Below are 7,239 nucleotides of genomic sequence, written 5' to 3' on the forward strand. Positions count from 1 at the left end.
TCCGCCGCCATTTTTATCAGACTTCCGCTGTCATTTAATAGCCTTAGGGCTATGCCAGATAATTGTATTCATCAATGATGTAATCTCATATACATGTTTTTGATGAATATTTTTGTACCTGGAATGCTGTATTATGGACCTGTCGTGCGTCAGGTGTTATCCTGGGCTGACGTGCGAAGGCCCCCTGCTCCATGCGGATCGGGGTGCCACATATCTGGAGCTACTTCTATTAGTGTGCCTTCCTATAAATTCTATGCTTACTAGCAAATTTGTTCATTTAAAATCTTCATAACCTTTAGTTTGGAAACCAAAACTCATTTTTTCAATAAATTCTTTTACGGGCATCATTAGGTCTGGAGCTATATAGGTTATTAATCTATTTTCATTCATGTCTCCTTCCAAAAATCCTAATGCTGCTTTGTCTACAGATTCCCATCTTCTGTCTAATAAGGTTATCAAAACCTTCGCACCTAATTTCTTACTTGTCATACCTTTGACTCCTATGATATACATGCCTTGATGAATATATTTGTAACCACAATATTTTAATTCATTTTCAATATTTTTGCTTACAATTCTTAAATCTACCGGATGTGTTAACACACTTAATTCTACTTCTCTGGATATTCTGTATAGACCACTTTTACATTCAAACATACCCATGTGATATACTTGTTGAGGTTTTATTTTTCTTAGGGTATCTTTCGGGTATCTTTCTAGATCTCTTTGTATATCTATAACTTCTTCAATACTATCAAGATCATGAGCTTTGCATGATAATCTATGCTTCATGGCTAGAGGTCTTGAATCTTGCCTTACTAATTGGAGAGTTTTGTCTCTTCTAAGGAAGCCTTTAAATACGTCCATTTTTCTGAATTAATATTTCTAGTAGAGGCAACTATTCCAGATGATGATAGCACAATTTCTTTGTTGCTTTGAACACTTTTTAACTTATCTAATACTTGAATTAATAGTTGGATGATTGTGTTATTTTGCCTTATTATTACTTTGGAATCTTCTTTTGGGGAGTCGTGATCGGAGAACCCGACAGGAGGTGACAGATATTTAGCTACTTCGTTTAATGCTTGAGTATATTCGGTCATATAATTATGAGATAATCAAAGTTTTAACCTCTTGCACCAGCTTTTTTATTTCAAGTATATCTTGTCTTGATTCAGTGCATGGGAGTGACTCTTTGCCTTTACTAAGGTAACGGCCTATTGATAGCACTTCCTCTTTAATATAATCGTTATTCTTGCAAACTGTATTCTGTCTTGCTTTTGCTTCCTCTAGCTTATGTAAAGCAAGATTAATTTTATTATTCAACCCTGAATACTTATCAGCAAGCTTTTGGTATTCTTTAAATAAACTTTCAAATTTTTGGTCTAAATTATCTTGTCTTTTTCCCCAAGATATGTAAAAGTTATATATCAAATCGACGACTATATTTAACTGGCTATGAGATGTATGCCAGATATGCTCTTAAGAGGGATTTACTATGCACCTTATATTTAGATTTTCCTTAGTATTTACTACTTTACCAGCGCTAACTTCTAAGTTTAAATATTTAAACCTTTCAATGATTCAACGCTGGACCTGATACCAACAATATAGGGAATTAAATATTGCTAAACATTTGATTAGGTTAATTTGGGATTAGGTGAAAACTGGTAGACATGTATGCTTTTTATCTTGAATAGTATTTACTGTTCACTAGGTAGGGCACTATTCACAATAATGTTTACTATTCTGTACACTATTTGGAATAGTACTTCACTATTCAGCAATATTTAATTTAATATGAGTACCTTCACGTTCTAACTTGATTATTTATTTGATACAGGATCTATTCTGGGATGGCGAGGCCAACAATTCGTCCGACGGTGTGCGCAGAGGTGTAATATCCTACTCAGTACTCTCCATATTTTTCATTAGGTTGTATCAGATGTAGCTATTTACGTTCACTTAGTAGTTTTAATTACAAATTTATGGGGTAAATTCCTATCGTCTTCCCAGGCAGTTCCACCCGGAGAGAACACTTCTCTACGCCCACAAGGTTCTCATTCAAACGCCACTCTGGGCTACATAGAGAACTACACACACAGAGGTTTCTCCTATAGGATCCCTAGCATAAGAACTCGTCCCATAAATTCATAAATAAAAATACCAAGTGAAACCAAGAAACTACATCATTTCCACGACGTAATTTACATATGGCTTTCCCTTTCGGGAGGCCCCGAAGGAATTACACAAACTAAAGAAAATTAGCTTCTAACTACCTTCTTGAGCCTTACAATGCTCTGGATATGGTGGCCCTTATTGCGGGATGAAAACTAATACTACTACTACTGAGCAACGAGCTTGCTAGCTGGGTCGCAGCTCTTTGCTCTATCGGTGGCTGGTGGCTCTTCTCTGTCTCGTGTTGTGTCTCTCTTCGCAGCAAATGTCTCCTTTTATAGGCGAGAGAGCAGCTCTCTGGATGGCTTCCAGGAGAATGCACCTCTTATTTTATATGTAGTAGGGATGCATGCGTGTCCCTCTAGGCGATGGATAAGAGCGAGAGATAGTGCCCCGACAAACTTCAATCTTCAGGAATCTATCAAATTTTGCTTTGTTCACGTGGGCATTGTCTCTCCGTGGATAATTGGCTGGCCTCTGTGTACCAGTCATTGCTCTTCGGCCATACAGGTCTTCACGCGATTAGCTTTCAGAGCTTCTTCTGCCTTCAAGAATCCTTGTGCCAGTGTATGCGTACATACATGCCAATGCTGCTTAAATTTTCAACATTGCTTATTCATTTATTTTTAATTTAATTTAACTTGCTTAAATATTCAACATTGATTATTCATTTTTTACGGGGGGTCTTCCCTGCCCATATGATTGATAATACCTTATCAATATTTAAAATATCTTTTCTTTGATTTCTATCGATAGTCGCTGCACCTTATATTTAGATTTTCCTTAGTATTTACTACTTACCTGCGCTAACTTCTAAGTTTAAATATTTTAACCTTTCAATGATTAAACGCTGGCTCTGACACCAACAATATAGGGAATTAAATATTGCTAAATATGTGATTAGATTTTGATTAGGTTAATTTGGGATTAGGTGAAAAGTGTTAGACAGATATGTTTTTATCTTAAATAGTATTTACTGTTCACTAGGTAGGGCATTATTCACAATAGTGTTTACTATTCAGTACACTATTTGGAATAGTACTTCACTATTCACAGCAATATTTAATTCAATATGATTACCTTCACGTTCTAACTTGATTATTTATTTGATACAAGATCTATTCTGGGCTGGCGGGGCCAACAATTCGTCCGACGGTGTGCACAGAGGTGTAAAATCCTACTCGGTACTCACCATATTTTTCATTAGGTTGTATCAGATGTAGCTAGTTACGTTAACTTAGTAGTTTTAGTTGCAAATTTATGGGGTAAATTCCTATCGTCTTCCCAGGCAGTTCCACCCGGAGGGAACACTTCTCTACGGCAACAAGGTTCTCATTCAAACGCCACTCTGGGCTACACAGAGAACTACACACGCAGAGGTTTCTCCTATAGGATCCCTAGCATAAGAACTCGTCCCATAAATTTATAAATAAAAATACCAAGTGAAACCAAGAAACTACATCATTTCCACAACATAATTTACATATGGCTTTCCCTTTAGGTAGGCCCCGAAGGGATTACACAAACTAAAGAAAATTACCTTCTAACTACCTTCTTGAGCCTTACAATGCTCTGGATATGGTGGCTCTTATTGCAGGATGAAAACTAATACTAGTACTACTGAGCAACGAGCTGGCTAGTTGGGTCGCAGCTCTTTGCTCTATCGGTGGCTGCTGGCTCTTCTCTGTCTGGTGTTGTGTCTCTCTTTGCAGAAAATGTCTCCTTTTATAGGCGAGAGAGCAGCTCTCTGGATGGCTTCCGGGAGAATGCACCTCTTATTTTATATGTAGTAGGGATGCATGCATGTCCCTCTAGACGATGGATAAGAGCGAGAGATAGTGCCCCGACAAACTTCAATCTTAAGGAATCTATCAAATCTTTGCTTTGTTCACGTGGGCATTGTGTAACGCCCCGAGACCGACGCTCCAGACGCCTTCCATGCTTTTCTAGTTCGTCGTGTGTGTTTCATCTGTTTGTTGCATTTCATCATCGCATCATCCGCATTGCATCCGCGTGTTTTCTTAAACTCGTAGTCGTTCATGGTTGCCCCTTCCCTCTTTGTCTCACTTGACCTTTTCTCAGGCCTCTTTGTATTTGTCAACCTCTCTCAGACCCCTCGTGCGTGTCCGAAACATCCCCGAACCCGAACCGGACTGTCGTTACCGATGGGTCCGGATCATCCCCAAACATCTATAAGACATCTCCGTTTTCTTAATTGAACTTCCTAACCTATTTTTTTCTCGACTGTCCGATTTAAATCGGAGTGTCCTAACCTAGTTCTATTTCCCTATATATAGTCCACCCACTTACCTAATCTAGCCTAACCCTAAAACCTAGGAGGTTTGTCCCTCCCGCCGCCGCTCCTCTTCCACCTCGGGATCTCCTCCCTATCCAAATTCTCTTCGACCCTCTACCTTGATTTCCGCCGCCACCCAACCAGTGCACTCCCTCCAATCCATCCACCCACCTCGATCTGCCAGCCACAACCGCCACTCCTCTCCTCGATCTCCTCCAACCCAGCCGCCCGAGAACCTCCTCCTTGCCGGTGTTTTTCCGTCGGAATTTGCCGGCCGGAGCAGCAACAGCCACCACAAGGAATTGCCTCGCACCCTCGCCTCTCCTTCCTCCTTCCTCGCGTTTCTCTTTAGGTCGCTCACGCATGGCTCTCTGTCTCTTCCAACGCAGGACGCCCGCCATGGACAGCGTCTCTCCAGCAGCTCGCGTTGCCGTCCTTCGTCACTAGCTCCGCCCAAGTCTTCATCACCTCCATGCCGAGCAGCAGCTCGCCGAAGCACGAGCGTGACCCGGTTAGCCTCCCTCTGCCCGTCCCTCTCCTTCGCCTATCTTGTTCCTCCCTGTCTGACTCTCGTTTGAATTTCTTCCCCCCCATGGCCTTGCAGCTTCCGTCGCCTCCCTGCCAAGTCCGTTCTGCCGGAGTCCCTTGAAGCAGGCGCCCTGGATCTCATCTCCGGCCCTGTCCGCGACCTCCCCGACCCGCTCCGCCATGAGCCGCGTCCTTCCCTTGGATCCTCGCCGCCCCTTCGCCCTGCTCGCCTCCTCTGCTTCGTTCGAGCAGGGAGGACGACGCACCTCTGCTCGCTGCGTTTGACCGCGCCTTCCTCGCCTACGTGGACCGCGACCACGACTTAGGCCCAGCGCGCCAGCCTCCCTTGCCGGCCTCACGTCACCGTCGAACTGGGCCGTGGCCCGTGGTGAGCAGCCCCCGCCCTTTGTATGTTCTGTTGGTGCAGTTGGATTCAGCCCGAATATGTTTTTTCCAGTTCTGCGATTTTAGCTTTATCCAGTAATTTACTGTTTTACAGAAAACCCCTTCATGTTCATGCATTTAAAAAACTCGACAACCGTGCATCGGATTAAAATGATTTAAACATGTAAAATGCTTAGAATTTCATCTAGTTTCATAATATGCTGCTTTCATCCATGTTAAATTTGTTCAAAATGTTGTTTGTTTAAATTTGCATAAATGCCATGTTAAAATGTTTTATTTCCCACCCACCCAGGTTCAAGGGATGGTACTTGCAATTTGGGGTTGTTGGACCAATTATACTGTAGGGGGTTCCCTTATAGTCTTTCTATCAAAAAATGTTTTATTTCATAACTAAATAACCGTAGCTCGAAATTTAATAAACTTTATATGTAAATGGGGTAGAAAAATGCCTAGTTTAACTTCACCTCTTGCCATGTTTAACAACATTTAATATTGTTGGGTACATAACCGAGAGAGAACTAAATGAGTCATGTGGTTTTTCGTCAATATGCAACCCGTTGCATATTGAGCTCCACTTAATTTGTAGTGTTGTTTGTTGCACTTTGCCATGCCATGCCTCTTTAAACCGGACATGCATCACATTTGATTGTGCATCATGCCATGTTCATGTGATGATTGTTTACTATGTTGCTTGCTTCTTTCCGGTTGCGCTTCTCCTTTATTGTTCCGGTTATGTTGCGATTGTGAGGATTCGTTCGACTACGTCCGTTTGTCTTCTTCATGGACTCATTCTTCTTCGTTGCGGGATTTCAGGCAAGATGACCATACCCTCGAAATCACTTCTATCTTTGCTTGGTAGTTGTTCGCTCTATTGCTATGCCGCGCTACCTACCACTTGCTATATCATGCCTCCCATATTGCCATGTCAAGCCTCTAACCATCCTTCCTAGCAAACCGTTGTTTGGCTATGTTACCGCTTTGCTCAGGTTCTCTTATAGCATTGCTAGTTGCAGGTGAAGTTGAAGATTGTTCCATGTTGGAACATGGATATGTTGGGATATCACAATATCTCTTATTTTAATTAATGCACCTATATACTTGGTAAAGGGTCGAAGGCTTGGCCTTATGCCTGGTGTTTTGTTCCAATCTTGCCGCCCTAGTTTCCGTCTTACCGGTGTTATGTTCCTTGATGTTGCGTTCCTTACGCGGTTGGGTGTTATGGGAACCACTTGACAGTTCGCTTTGAATAAAACTCCCTCCAGCAAGGCCAAACCTTGGTTTTACATTTCCCTAACAACCTATTACCCTTCCCTTGGGTCGGCCAACCCTAGGGTCATCTTTATTTTAACCCCCCCGGGCCAATGCTTCTCTAAGTGTTGGTCCGAAACGAGCAGACTGCGGGGCCACCTCGGGGAAACTTGAGGGTTGTGTTTACTCGTAGGATGTCTCATCCGGTGTTGCCCTGAGAACGAGATATGTGCAGCTCCTATCGGGATTGTCGGCACATCGGGCGGCTTTGCTGGTCTTGTTTTACCATTGTCGAAATGTCTTGTAACCGGGATTCCGAGACTGATCGGGTCTTCGCGGGAGAAGGAATATCCTTCGTTGGCCGTGAGAGCTTGTGATGGGCTAAGTTGGGACACCCCTGCAGGGTATAAACTTTCGAGAGCCGTGCCCACGGTTATGTGGCAGATGGGAATTTGTTAATGTCCGATTGTAGCGAACTTGACACTTGACTTAATTAAAATACATCAACCGCGTGTGTAGCCGTGATGGTCTCTTTTCGGCGGAGTCCGGGAAGAGAACACGGTCTTGTGTTATGCTTGAACGTA

At 42.6% G+C, this 7,239-nt stretch overlaps 1 long non-coding RNA gene across 1 annotated transcript; it reads right to left on the bottom strand.

The window, feature by feature from the left end:
* Positions 1-2,171: 2,171 nt before the first annotated feature.
* On the bottom strand, positions 2,172-3,972 carry LOC120967045 (uncharacterized). The gene is made up of 2 exons (XR_005761049.3): positions 3,719-3,972; positions 2,172-2,768 (listed from the first exon to the last, which is right to left on the bottom strand). It is a non-coding gene; the product is annotated as an uncharacterized lncRNA (long non-coding RNA).
* Between the last annotated feature and the right edge of the window lie 3,267 nt (positions 3,973-7,239).

Source organism: Aegilops tauschii, chromosome 1, assembly GCF_002575655.3.
Source record: "Aegilops tauschii subsp. strangulata cultivar AL8/78 chromosome 1, Aet v6.0, whole genome shotgun sequence".
Classification (NCBI taxonomy): Eukaryota; Viridiplantae; Streptophyta; class Magnoliopsida; order Poales; family Poaceae; genus Aegilops; species Aegilops tauschii.